The following is a 14,398-nucleotide window of genomic DNA, read 5'->3' as shown; positions in this document are numbered from 1 at the left end:
ACCACCATCTGTGATAGTCTGTGATCTCATAGCAGGCTTTTGTTTTTCATTCTATTCCAAAGTCTTGCAGAAGAGAGCATAATTTTTCATAGTGGCTATAATTTTCTAAATTATCTAGATGAAAAGGGAAACCTAAATGAAAAGTAAATCCATCACCTAAATGAAAATTAAAATATTTTGAATGTATAAGACCTTAGTGAGCTCCTTGCATATGGTAGTGAGGAAGGCTGAAAACTGCTGGAAGTATGAATAATCATCATTAAATATATCTCAGTTCTCAAACTGACTCTTATTTGGGATATGTAGTCAATTTTGAGCAAATAAAACTCAGACTTAACCTCTACTGTAGTCTGTGAAGAGCTATTAATTCAGAAAAGCTAGCATGCTCATATGCTTTTATTGGTGCAAGCATATATAGAGCTATAAGCAATGTGTTTATATAGATTAGAAATCAAGTGAAGAATTGCTAGAGTTCAAGGAAAAGCATGACAGGACAAGAAGCACTTTTTCTGTCTGGCACATTCCTCTATTGCTAATAATCAGCTGATGATATGTGCAACAAAGAAAAAATCACTGCATGAAAAACTGCAGCCTCCCCCAGTTATTGCTTTCCTCACACTTCCTGCCAGAACAAGGGAATAGAAAGCTTTCAATTTGATGTTGATGTTATTTCCTTGAATGGTTTTGTTAAAGTGCTGAACATACAGCTTGTTTGCTAGCAACCTTTGGATTTACGAGTTGCCAGTCCTGGAGATGTTACTGTTTGTCATGCATTTTCCTCCTGATTTCCCTTCTTTATCCTCCTGCTTTCAAACCTTTTTAAAGTCTTTGCGCTGCTGATACTCGCTCTGATGCTAACTGGTAGTAATAGAGTGCTGTGCAGTGCTGCAGCTTCCCTGGATAATGCTGACCGCAGACTTAGCAGCGTGTGCCAGCTCAGCACATCTTGATAACTCATAATCCCTAGCATAGGTTTTTATAGTTTGTCTGGTCTACTGTAAATCTCTAATTCACTGTCATCGACAGAGCTCTTGACCTGATTCATAGGCACCAGGAATTAAGCTCCTGTCACACTCTGTTAGAAGATGACACTATTTATGCTGTGGTATTATACAAATAGAAATAGTTGCTCTTGAATATATTGAATCATAGAACAGTATCAAAGGTCATGTTGTTATTTTGAATCTTGTTAATTAAGCAAAGAAACTAAAAAGTAGGAGGAAAATAAAAGAATCTTAAAAAATAACAAAACTCAAACCTGTGTACTAGCCAGCACATTGAAGTAGAGGTGGGTTATTTGATCTTTTCTACTAACACATCTGAAATTTGGGATAGTCTTGTATGTAATAAGAAAAATATGCACATTGCTAAAAAGAAGTAGTTCTGTGGAGTTTTTTCTACCTTTATCTCACTGTGAATATATAAGTTAGTCTTCAGTTCTATCACAGTTTACATTAGTTCTCAGCTACAGAAAGATTCTGTACCTCTAAGGAAAAAGTACCTTGAAAGTGTTAAAAGAAAGAAATTCAATCAAATCACTTTTGACATTTTGATGCAGCAGAAATTACATAGGTTGTGCTGTAAAAAGGAGCCCAGTCCAGTTCTGTCTAGTTCGTCATTAAAGATCAATTTGTCTAGTAATGAGAACCCTGGACAGGGTACCAAAATATCAGAATTTTATTCTATATCAGATCCTGGCTTTTCATGTGACTTTTGTCCTAAGGCTCCAGTTCCTTGTGCTTTTGATTTTTACTGCATAATTTCTAAATTGGGCCCATTCATAGTGTAAGGTCCCAGCACACTGGTCAGTGCAACTGGCTAGGGGAATCTCTGATTGCAGGCGAAGGAGCAGGATGCTGTAATAAAGTGAACTTGATCTCTGGTGGGTCTAAATAAGACAGAATGATAAAAACACTTAAAAAAAATGCTTTAAAATGCATCACTTAACTTTTATTTGGTAATTCCAAGCATTTTTCCTTTGTTACCTCAACAAATGTAGATGTTTTCAATGGAGAAATAAAGTGGTTTAGATTGTTATACATGATCTAATAAGAAATAATCTTCATAGAAATATGGAAATTTTTTGTATGTTTACTTATCAGGTTTACCAGCATGGAATATTTTGATAATTAGTAGATTCCTTGATTTCATAAGGCTAACTATACATTTCTTGATATACAAACAAGATCAATTAAAGAAGCCTTGTTTGAGTGAGTACAAGTTTCTTTTTGAAAGTTATACTGGTTCCTAATTTGCATTTTCTCATAAATGGTGAGGAAACTGTTCTTGCAGCTGCATTTTCCTGAAAAAATATGTTTGACTGACCCGCTTAACACAAGAACATTTAAATGCTCAGAAATGTATTATTATTTCAGACATTTCCCAGTCCCCCTAACTTGAGCAGCTTCATGATCAGATTTTCAAATTGTAAAAATCTGATGAGAAACAATATGCGAAATTGCTAAGTTATCACAGAGGAACAGAATAGTATTGTATTTGTAAGTCAGGAGATTACACAAAGACCTGTTACACCACTTCTGCTGCAGGTAACTCTTGACTGTATCAGTAGCTGTCATCTGACAGCTGGGTTGTGAAGCAAGTTAGTTATTCTGGTTCACATACAGAGGAGCTGGCAGAGAAGAGAGCAAATGCCTCACAATACATCCATCCTACATACATGAGGCAAGCTCAGTGCCATTCGGCTGACTGGGCCCACACCAGCTCCTTGGAGTACTTCTTCCCTTTTGTTGGTGATAGAAGGGCACTGGCACACAGAATAGTGAGCACTGTATCTTCCCCTGTCTGTTGTGTTGTCAGTCTGGGCTTTCAGTTCCTGCAGCTTCTTTCGGTCATATTAAGTTCACTTGAGAAGGTTTGTTTTGTCTCTTGAATTGTAGAGATACATATTGTCATGAAAATTACTTTATTGAAAATTTGGCCCCATTTGACCTCATAGCCATATTTTTCCTCTAGTGGTGTCAAGAAATGTAGTGTTTTAATTTGTCATAGATATGGCCTGATAATATCTACAAAATCGAAACACTTAAGAGCATAATTCAGTATTCTAATTCAGTAACTTCTCTGTGGTGTTATACATATGATCTACAGCACTTCTATCTATATCTCTAAGGCACATTGGTACCAATTGATGGTGCTAAGGAGACACAGAAGGAAAGACAGCCATTTCTCTGGTATGCATTTCTTCTAGCCTTGGGATCCAGCAAGCCTCTGTGTGAACTCTCTAGAGCTCGACTGCACTGATCAGAAAAGAAAAAATCCAGCATCTCCCCAGCCCCAAGCCATGCTGAATTTGCTACAGGTTGCCTATTCCAGGGCACTCAGGAATAATATAACTGCTGCAAGGCTATCCTTGCCTGGATCCTGGAATAGCCATAGGTATTGTTTCATGGTAGCAAAATCCCTCAGATTGGGTGCCTCCAGCTGAGGCAAAAGCAGTATTTCTAACATACCTTCACAGGTGGGTAAATCTCAGTTTCTCTTGAAATCTACTGATAAAGACTCTGTCTCAACTTGGGTCTTTTGAGTCCCTTGCAGGAATAACCAGCCCATTGGGACAGTGGAGAACAAACATCTAGAGAGATTGTAGCCTGTTGTACCCACAACTCCTAAACCATTTTAGCTATAGCATATACAACTGTTAGATTGATAGATGCTGATTTCTTCAATAGAAAAATCCTGTGGACTACTTGTTAGTTTGATGCATGTTAGCTGGTTAAGTGCTAAAGCTCTGTCACTACTTTAGCAACATCATTGCATGTCTTATCTTTATTGTAGAAAAAAATTAATGAAAATTATATAGATTAAAGCAGGATAATCAGATCTAGTTCTCTTCTATACTGGAGAAGGTGTCCAACAATATTTTCCAAATCCCGATGTATTTTCTTGTGCTATATAATTTGTTATTTCAGTGCACTGTCACTTGAAATTAATTGCAACTAATTAAAAGTGATCCAGTTAGGACAATTGGACAATAGTGCCCTGGAGATTGCTTCATTCCCAGAGGTTTTAGTGACTTTCTGCTGTACTGGTTCAAGTCTTCAGAAGGGTGCTATACATCATAATGTCATTTTACATTGTTATTTCTCTGAAAGCAACAATTTAAGAGAGTCTCCAGTGAACCTTGAGCAGCTTTGCACTAAAAAGAAAAATGTTACTGTTCAAGATCTGTAAAATATAAAATATAGATTCAAAGAGATCACTTGACATGAATAGTAGTATTAAATTTGTGCCATTATTTGCATGTAATATATAATGTTGTAGTAAAAGGCTAACAAAGCATTTAGGCTGCTCCAGGGCTCATTGATTTTTCTGCACCTTTGTTCAAACTAGGTCAAAACCAATGTTGGTCTTATTTTATCACACATATAATACTCTTGTTTTGGTTTAGATTACCCTAATGTGACCTAAACTTCGGAATATACAGAGGCCCTATTTTTTTTAGTAACTTGGGTGAACTGAGGGCTTAATGGAATAAGGCTTGCCTTCATGTTAGGGTGAAGGCCAGTCATTTAAAGAATTATGAAAATGAACTTTGTAACCAGTGCAAACGTGTTAACACAGTTAAACAGCTCATTTGATATTCTGCCTCACCACTATAAACAGGAACATGGAGCCTACTAAAATTAGATTTTGTCCCAAGTCCCAAAGCAACAAATTTTCCTGCCTGTGTGACCCATACTTAGAAAACGTTATTCTGTGAAGAAACAGAGATGCAAAATTTGGATCAGAATGGTTCTCAAAGAGGAAAAACACAAGCTAGAGGCTATTTTTAGACAATGATGAGGCTTTCAAACAAACTGTATATTGTCATGACATTTCACATAATTTCTCCACTGTGAAACGAGTTCTGTCATAGAAACCAGCCCATTTGTTATAGTGTGTGATCCTTCCTCCCACTACAGCACATCTGGAACATCATCTCCTCGTATTTTGTTTTTCTTAATTCATCTGATTTCTGAACAGAACCATCAGTCAGTCTTTGACTAGGTTTGATTCAACACTGTTATTTCATTTCTACACAGTCATAATAGCACAAAAATCAATGAGTTGTACTGACATACAAATGGAGTAATGTATTGGCAGATCCGACCTATTGAATCTATTTTGCTCACAAGACCATTAAAATTGGTTTTCCAAAAAAACTTCAGCAGTGAGATAAGCAGTAGTTTAGTTTCGTGCATAAAATCCATCGTGTGTTCTAATACTTGTACTCATATTAATGGGAAAATGAGTGGATTCTTCACTTTCTTATCAAGAAACTGTTGAGGAAAGTTATGGTCAAAAATGTGTGTATTTTTTTGTACAACTGTAATCTCTATCTCTTCTACAGACTGGGAACTGATTACCTATATTAATGGATAAACTACAGAACAGAAAAAACAGAGACAAGATCCACTACGTTAAGCTGAGTTTTATGTCCAACTTTGCTGGAATTAGGAATTTATCCTAGGAATCTCCTTTCTTTAGTTATGCCAACTCAGCCACACTAACCAGCATACAAAAGTACACACTTCCTTGTAAGCATGGCATTATTATCTTCTTCATTATGTTAACACAAACCTCTCAGCATTTCTCTTGTACAATCCAAATATCCTCTTGTTAAATGCAAAGTAAGATTAAGCAGACTCGCAGTGTGTTCTGTGCATGCTGAAATTCAGGCTTTGGCAGGCATTAAGAGAGAGGGTTCCAGAGAGAGTCAGTAGGAATGTTTTGTCCATCAAGATGTTTGAACTGGACAATAAAAGCACTCCAGGCAGTTGTAAGTTATAACCACTAGAAGATACCAAAAAAACCTGCAGTCTCAGAGATAACTGAATCCAAGACAATGCACTTCAGTTGGAAGATAACTCATGTCACTGCTGCTGCAGTTGGTCTTTAAAAAAGTAATTTTTCTCTATTCAAGGCAGAGAAGAAAATCACTAAAACACAAGAATGACTGGGTGAAATTTAAAGAAGGCTCCCATGCATTAGCCTTTATTTTGTTGGTAGACAGATAAGTTTTTCTCAGAGTGCTGGTAACTGATCTCAGAGTTAAAGGGGGAATGAGTACTCTCTCTGCTTTTCTCTCCCCCTGTCCTCCTTGTCCACTACTCCCCTCCCCGTTTCTTTCTTCCCCCACTCCTCTCTCTCTCTCTGTAAGTTTTGAACCCGACTCAGGCTGTGGTCTGACGTTCACTGCAGAAATTGCTTTACTAGCTTAAGACAAAACTCCTACTGGCTTAACCTCTTCCCTTGCCAAAGGTTATTGGTCCAGAGCACTGCCAAGATAAGTGGATTACTTCAAGAAATCTTCTATGGTAGGTTGAACTGCCTTGGCAGACTTTGCAATGAAGTGGGTGAGGATCTCTCATCTGCCTCACTTTTCTTGCTTTGCAGGATGCTGTGGAGAGCACCATAAAAGTAGCACTCCAGCAAGGATACGGCTGTGAATCCTTGAATGCATCTTCAGTAGATGCATTCAAGGGAAATGTCACAATTCCTAAGTGTAGTTTGTGCTAGATCTTCCTTACTGTGATCTCTTTGTGACACCATTTTTCCATGCCCCTCCTGAAAGGACAGGTCAGGATCTCCTTGGTTTTAACCCGCTCTCTCTGGCTGCTTCTGGTGGAAGAGGCTGTGGGGTGAAAAACTCTGACAGATTAAATCTCTCAGACCCATCTCCCATTTACTGAACTTAAGGGGTGTTTAGTTGACTAAAGGTAGTATGGCTTGATTTGTATTAAAGAACTCTCTTATGGTATTTCAGAACTGCTTAGATAGTCACTAAAATAATTCAACAAAATTACATATACTATATATTCCAGTGTAAAGACAGACACACAGGGAGAGTGGATAGTTAACATGCATGAGATAATTCTGTAACTTTTATTAATAAAAATAATACAAAATGGTATCACAAAGTCCTGTTCTTTTGACTTCTCAGTGTAAACTTTCTGGGTTTGTATTCTGGCAATCCAGTAAACAGAAATCTGGTTTTTGCAAACATTTTAAGGGCTCTATTCCATGGTCTACAACACCTGGTGTATCTCAGCTCTTGGCATAATTTAAACAAACAGGCCATGTAACACATCTCTCTCTCAGTCAAATAAAGCAGACTTGGTGTGCTGCCAATTCTGCTTTCATTTATTTGCTAACCCTGGATTTTATTTATTCCCTGAATCATCAAACACATTGCAGAGACTGACAGGAGCAGACAATATTACATCTAATAGCTGTATAATAACGTAAATAAAATCTGGTAAATCAGGTACGTTATTTGCCTGGTTTTAACTGCCCCACTTAATTTTGTGGACTTGAACCAAAGGTATAGTAGATGAAAAAGATTTTTGCACTGAGCAAAACTAGAAAGAATATAGCCATTAGATACTGCTTCCCTGTTATTTAGATTAACTTTAAAAGTGCCTTTAATAAAAAAATACACCTGGATATAATGCAAAATTTCCTGCAAAATTTGCTCATTATTGTCTATGGCAAAATCTCTTCTGACTTTTGGGGCTTGAGGATCACCCCAGTACTGCCTAGCTGTGGGATACACAGCTATATGAGGATCTGTGAAATGCCGGAAAGCTTTCCAGTGTTGAGTAACAGTTAATCAGATGATTTCTGTGACCAGAAGGAGAAAACAATCAAGAGGAAAAGAAGGGATGAAAACAATGTTTTGAAGTTATGAAGTGAGGGAGATCACTCTCCTTTCCCACAGGGGCGAAGGGTTCATAGTCAATAGACTATTGTGTGGATTAGATCTGAAGAGCAAGTGTGTAGGTGATAAAACCTTGTGTTTGTTTGGGCTTCTGTTTTAATGAGATTTGTCTAGCAGAAGTCTAGCTCAACTTTACTTCAGATTGATTTCCTCTATGGAGTTGATTTAAACCACCACAAGGTGAAGAATGGGAACTGGCAGGTCAGTTACATGTTACTTCTAAAGATAACTATTGAAAAGAGGAGTTAAAATTTTTGCATCTGTAGTATGCTGTTGAAACACCTTTCTAAAAACTGATTCCAAGAATGGTCTTCAAGAGCAGCATGCATATAACGAATGGAAATTGATGGCCTGAAGACTTTTGTGTACGGTTTCTGACTATAAACTTCACCAAACACTTTCTTCTGTTTATTAGTTGGCCATTCCTGCTAGGTTAACATGAAAAGAGAAGGCTCTGCAGTACTTTGGGTTGTGCCTTGACCATGTAATTGGAAAAGTAAATGGTTTCCCTATGATCAGAGTTGGAATCTGTGCCAAAATGACCGAGCTCCACTAAAAAACTGCTTTTCATGAGTCATTTTGTGGCAATGCTTGTTAAGAAATGGCAAAATACCAGGAGTAAAATGATCAGCACACCTCAGGCTGCTAATAATAGCAAAATGAGCTTTCCCTACTCTGAAACTGGCTCCTCTCTAGAGTCTTCACACTTACATGAGCTTCCTATGCAAGAGTAAGTCAGAATCAGGCCATGATTTATTTTTCTTTTTAAAAAATGTATTTCAAGATCCCAGTGTATCTGCTGCCCTAAAACATAAAGAAGTGCTTAACTTTCCAGTTTGTTAATGAGTCCCAATGTCCTTTAGCATGTGTCTCTTAGAGAAAGAATGTCTGCAATATTTTGCATTTGAAGAATGAATGGCAAGGCATGGTTACAGAGGCTGGAATTCAAGAATCATTGTTCTCACTACTAAAACCATGAAACACTGACTGTTCCAGGTCCAGCTCTGGACACCCCTCTGTCTCCTAAACCCATCACAATATGTTAATTTGTACTGCAGCTACTCATGCATTGTGCAATACATTCTTTATTACTCTGTTCTACTCATGCATTGTGCTCAAAAGAGAGATTTTTTTTTTCCCGCTTTTCTAAAAAAGCAGCAGAGGTCTGCAAGTCCTGTCAGATTTGAATCTAGTACATGCTAGAGAAAACAAGTATTTCTCATCTTCAGTGCAGCAGTTTGTTCTCCAGAATTTTAATAGTTCTACTGAAGAGGAGAGTATACCCCTTTATTTCTGAGGATTTCATTCCTTCCTCTATTATGTGGGCTGGGCACAGAACATGGCCCTAAGTATTCTTCATGTGATTTATTCTACATTGACAACCACTTAAGTGGAGGCAAAGTTAGACCCAAAAGGCACAAAGTGATGAAAGCTGGAACTGAAAAATAACATGACAGTCAAAATTGCTGAGTTTCACACAGCCCCTGCTCTAACAGTGTTAGAAAACTTGGCCAAAAAGAATCCCAAAGAGCCCTTTAGAAACCCAATCCCATGACTCATATGATCTCCTTGAAGGCTTTTTTCTATCCCTCTACAAAATAACATTGAGTAAAGCCTGATGATTATGCTACTTGCTGCAATTTGACAGCTTTTAGTCAAAATGTTTTCTATTTACAACAGAACTTCTTTAACCAAAGTTGAACACACTGGCATCTGCAAGTCAGACTGAGCTGGTCTTGGTTGGGTTGTAGGCTGGATCTTTCCACAGAGGCGGAATGCCTCCATGGCAGGAGATGGGAAGGGATACGAAGGAGATGCCCTATCTCACAAGGAACTTTATGATGAATTAATACTGGTGACTCAGGCATTGTTTCCCAAGGACTCCCAAGAGCTGAGATGGCACTTAATGAATCAACACTTTTGTGTTTGCCTAGTTCACTAGATTGTTTGAAAGTCTGACAAGCCAAAGCCACTCCATTACCTGCTGCAGGTGAAGCCAGAAGGAAGTAATTCTGGTCACTATTTGTATTGTGGCTGTTCAAAGGGAAACAGGAACAGAGGACTACCCTTTCCCTCCCAGCAGTCACTCTGTGTTGATTCACTAAGGCCAGATGCTATCTGATCTTCCCACTGGGATTCAGTTAAGAATGCAGAGCTTCAATACTCAAGTTCCCTCTGAGTATTGCATAAAACTGAAAATTAACTTAGCTGCTAAAGGAGCATGCATCACACATAGAAATATTTTATTTTTGTTATAAAGGTTTTTTTGTTTTGATGATTGCTTTATGGAATGTACATATAAGTTCAAAAGTGTTTTTAAGATAGCTATGGCTAATCCATTGAAGCCAACTAGTCTTTTCAAGTTTGTGTGTTCAAGACCCTTTTAAAATCCAAACAGTTCAAAAAAGTGTTTCCAGAGTTTTCCAACTCCACTGTCAACAGCTAAGAAATGGACCAACATGCTTTCATAATCTTGTATGTGTATGAAGATGCAATAATAAACTGGTTTTTTTTCCCCCTCTGGCATAGGAAATGGCATTCAGAAGGAAGTTAAAAAAGGAGGACAACAAAGGAGCACAGGTAGGTCTTTTTCAAGTGCTTTTTCTAAAATGAAAAAATCAAAATTAACTAACCTTATGGCAAAAGTTGACTTAGAGTACAAAAATCTGAGTTTTCTTCTATCTTCTTGTCTTCACTGAGCCTTTAACTGTAAGTATCCCTATGCTTGCATGATTTATCTCTGACAGTGGTGTAGGAGACAGAAGACTTTGAAAGGAAACTTTAAAGTCAATAGTGCAATAATAAATTTTTTGTCATTTTATGTCTTTTTATAATACTGCTTTAACAAAGGATATATTTTCTTCACTCTTCAGTCTGGATTCCTCACAACATGAGAAAATTAAAGCTGATAGATTATATAATGAAGTCCATGCTTTTGTCACTGTTCAGTTTGTGGATGAGAAATGAAAGGGGCTAACTTTTCTTGCTGATGAGCTACATGTATTTTGTCTGTTTATATATGGTGAGTATAATAAAGTGTTTTCTTATTTCCTTTGATTAAAGTTTGCAGATCTGGTCCTGCTCCCCTTCCTACCATTCATAATAACCTCTGTCTCTCTAAATTAGAAGCTGTACAGTTAGCTGGGATGAAAATGAAGGTGTCACCTACAAAGTTAGGGTTTTCACCTATCTGACCCAAACAGTGGCAATGTGGATTACTCGTCAGGAAAAGCTGGTTTGAAGGAAATATGTGGATCATAAAGCAGGCACCAGTCTGTCACTGCATGGGTGCAAAAACATACTATAAAATATACATGCCAAATGCTAAAAGGAAAAGCAGCTGTCAGGAGTTCTTTGCTGTCTTCATAAGGTCTCTATTGCCTTGGCAATTCTCTTGAACTAATGCTGCCACACCACTAAATATGTATTTGAGGCATAGTCCACTGAGGGGTGTGGAGGCTATCACTGTATTAATGGTGCTCCAAATTGACCTCTGCATATCTAGCTTATGCTAATTCCCATGGCTTCTTAGTGCTTTTTTTTTTGTTGTTTTATAATAATATAAATCTTTCATATATTCTAACTAATGCTTCAACCTGGATCTTTTGCATTGACTTTTCAAAGTATTCTGCATTTCAACTTATTTTGTGCTAGTTAATGAGCAAGCAATGATTTTTGTATTAGTACTTACTGCAAACCTGAGACAAATTCAAATACTGGAGAGAAATCTGGGACCTAAATGTCCAGCACTGCATATTCCACCGACATTTTCACCAGTGCATCATGGTAGTAAAATGCTAACTTCATTGTATGGTACTTTGAATGGCCTTCAGAGCACATTTACATGCAGGAAAATGCAGCCTTTTTTATCAGTCAGTGTTGGGTAGCCCACATCTTCTAATTGGCTTTATTATTCTCAACTATTTAACAGTAATCTCCTTGGTAATCAATTGTGCATTTCTTCAGGTAATAGTATTGGCTCATAATTGGCAATGTTACTAGCATTAAAACTTCTGCAATTTGTTGCTTAATAGATTGACTTAAGTTGCACTGAACTTAAACCAGGAAAAAACACATATACATAAAAATTAGGATGTTTTCTGTTCTTAATCTTTTTTTTTTTTTTCTTATGGGTTTTTAGAGCAGGTTTTTAGCTTGTCTGCTTTCAAATAAATGCCTAGAAAGTAGAGTTTATTTTGGACGATTGATTATTATAATCATGTGCCTGCAACTGCAATACAATATTTTAAGTCATGACTTCTTCCAAGCAACAAAATAATTTTTATATCTTAACATGGTTTATCATTTTGAAACTAAACCACTTATGGTATAATTTGAATGTGTAGCTCTTTAAACTGAAAGGATATTATCAAGATTTATTGAAAAACAAGCACATCTTCCTATTATAGCTGTGTTTTAAAAATTAAACAAATGGATTAACAAGTTCTCTGTAATTATATCATTAGTTAATGGTATTTCAGATACAGTCTGATAAAAAATACTTAAGATGATGTGGTATTTTAGACTCACTATGTGAGTCTTACTGCTAAATATCTCCTACAAAGTTTTCAAGGAAGATTTTTTCATATATTTACTAAACTGGAAGGACCAAATACTAGGAATAAAAATAATACCTTTTTTTACTCTTAATTATCTGCTAGTCCCATGGGACTGTCCTTATCCTTTTAATGGTGATCCTAATCCATACTCCTGAAATGCACCTAACTGAGCTATTAGAGGCACCCTTGCTGTCTTTTGCCCACTTCCATGAAGTGGGCAAAACTATGAAGGTTTTGTTCCTTCATTTCTTGCAGATTAAAGTGAGACAATCCATCCTTTTTATTTTCAGAACATTATTCTTTTTGCTTTTGTCATCTCTTCCTAGGACTTGGTCTACACAGGAAAATTTTGGTCTCACAGCTCTGTCAGGACTATTTTTTATTCTACATTCATTGCACCATAGCTGTGCAGGCAAAATTTCTACTTTATATGCACTTACACCACCAGGAGTATATGTTGCCAGTTTTTCTTGTACTGCTTGAGAAACAGGTTTGTTTCTTTTGCTTACCTAAAGATACCCCTTAAAATACAGATTTCTTTCATTTTGGCTTTTCTAGTAAACCTCTGGAGGGCAGACATGTCTAGGAGGTACCAGGACACAGTTCTGGAGGAGTATTAGCTCAATGACACCATGCTCTCACTATGGTATGCAATAGCACAAAAATCCTGTAAGAAAGATGGGAGTTTTGTTCCTCCTCATCAGTGATTCTTTTAGTCCTCTAACCATGTTCACTGATAAGCACCACAGATATCTGCAGCTTGTCAAAGATTAAGTAATTAGTTAGGTAGAGCTTCAAGTATGGGAGCAGTGAGAGTAAAAAGGACAGTGGCAGAAAAGGGAAGGTCTTCACAACCTCAACATTAAAAATACACCATAGATGGAAAAAACTGCTTCTTAAGGATTCTTGGTAAGTAATGTGACAATCTAAGTCATAAAATCTTTAAAAGCTATTTAAAGGTCAGTGGATTCCAGTAAATTTGACATTAGTGCTTTGAGGTTTTGAAATTAATGCACTTATTGAAATATTTTATTGCTCCTTTTTTTTCTAGTCAATAGATAAAGTAGAATTTTGTGGTCTACTTCTTCAAGCTGCCATTATGTCAATCAAAAATATCAAAAATATGTCTAGTGAATAAATTATTTTGGCAACTAAATGAAATACTTTTATGGTTAGTTTAGTGTTTTCCTAAAACCCCAGCACAGTCCAGGAAGCATTCTGCCTTCTCTCTTAACCAGACTAACTGATTGCTACACATCAGCCACAGGCAGTCTCTAATATTGCTTTTGCTTTGCCCTAATAACCTTACTAAGATGCATCTTAACCCACATTGGCCTAAAAAAAAATGCAGGGGGCAGTGGTTGCTTTTAAAATTATTTCCGCAACCATTTCCCTGGTGCAAGATAAACACATATTAAATAACATGACATTAATAATTGTATAAAAGGGATGTTAAAAAAATAGTTTCAGGAAAGAGAATAGACCATTAATGAATTACTACATTAGTGAAGTAGTTTGGGCAATAGTTGAGATGTTTGTACTAAGTTGATAAATGCTGTGCCAGTAAATCACTTGCATATATCTTCTTTTCTAGCCATAGTTCAGAGTCCTTTAGATCTCCAAAGGTTGTAGATAATTTTTGCACCCACTCAGTCAATGACTGGCAATGCGGCATGGAGCCGCAGTCATTCATTCTGTCAGTCAGCAGCCCTTGATAATGTGCCTGTCAATATAATTCAGTGCCTGTTCAAGGAAAGTGACACTTTGAATAGTGGACACTTTTCAAAAGCATTCATATAGGGTCAGTTCCATGATAAATAAATATATTTTGCGTTTGGAACAAATAGGCAGTATGCAGGAGCTGGAGTCAGAGCAAAAATACACCACCAGTCTGCAGGATATATTAAACTGCAATGAAGAGTGAATATCATAAATGCATCTTTGGGTTTTTTGATGCTGTATTAATGATGGGATAATAGATAATAACATCTTCAGGATCCTACGTGGCTTGATTGAGCTCTGATCCATGACCAGGCGCCCTATGCGCTGATACACTACAAATGAGATATTAAAATAATAGTATCAATAATTCTTTAAACCCTATTAAATAGGGTGAATA

At 36.9% G+C, this 14,398-nt stretch overlaps 1 long non-coding RNA gene across 4 annotated transcripts in view; it reads left to right on the top strand.

Moving 5' to 3' along the window:
• LOC115495769 (uncharacterized) overlaps positions 1 to 14,398 on the top strand; it is a 113,918-nt gene that overhangs the window by 88,706 nt on the left and 10,814 nt on the right. For 3 of the 4 annotated variants that reach the window (XR_012056696.1, XR_012056694.1, XR_012056697.1), the window contains 2 exons: positions 10,250 to 10,300; positions 10,594 to 10,742. This is a non-coding gene — a long non-coding RNA (uncharacterized lncRNA). The remainder of the gene's footprint in view (positions 1 to 10,249; positions 10,301 to 10,593; positions 10,743 to 14,398) is intronic. The other variant, XR_012056695.1, reaches the window with a different exon arrangement.

The sequence above is a fragment of the Taeniopygia guttata genome, chromosome 6, assembly GCF_048771995.1.
Source record: "Taeniopygia guttata chromosome 6, bTaeGut7.mat, whole genome shotgun sequence".
Taxonomy (NCBI): Eukaryota; Metazoa; Chordata; class Aves; order Passeriformes; family Estrildidae; genus Taeniopygia; species Taeniopygia guttata.
Note: the sequence above shows the minus strand (reverse complement) of the source record. Positions and strands in the feature narration are given on the sequence as shown.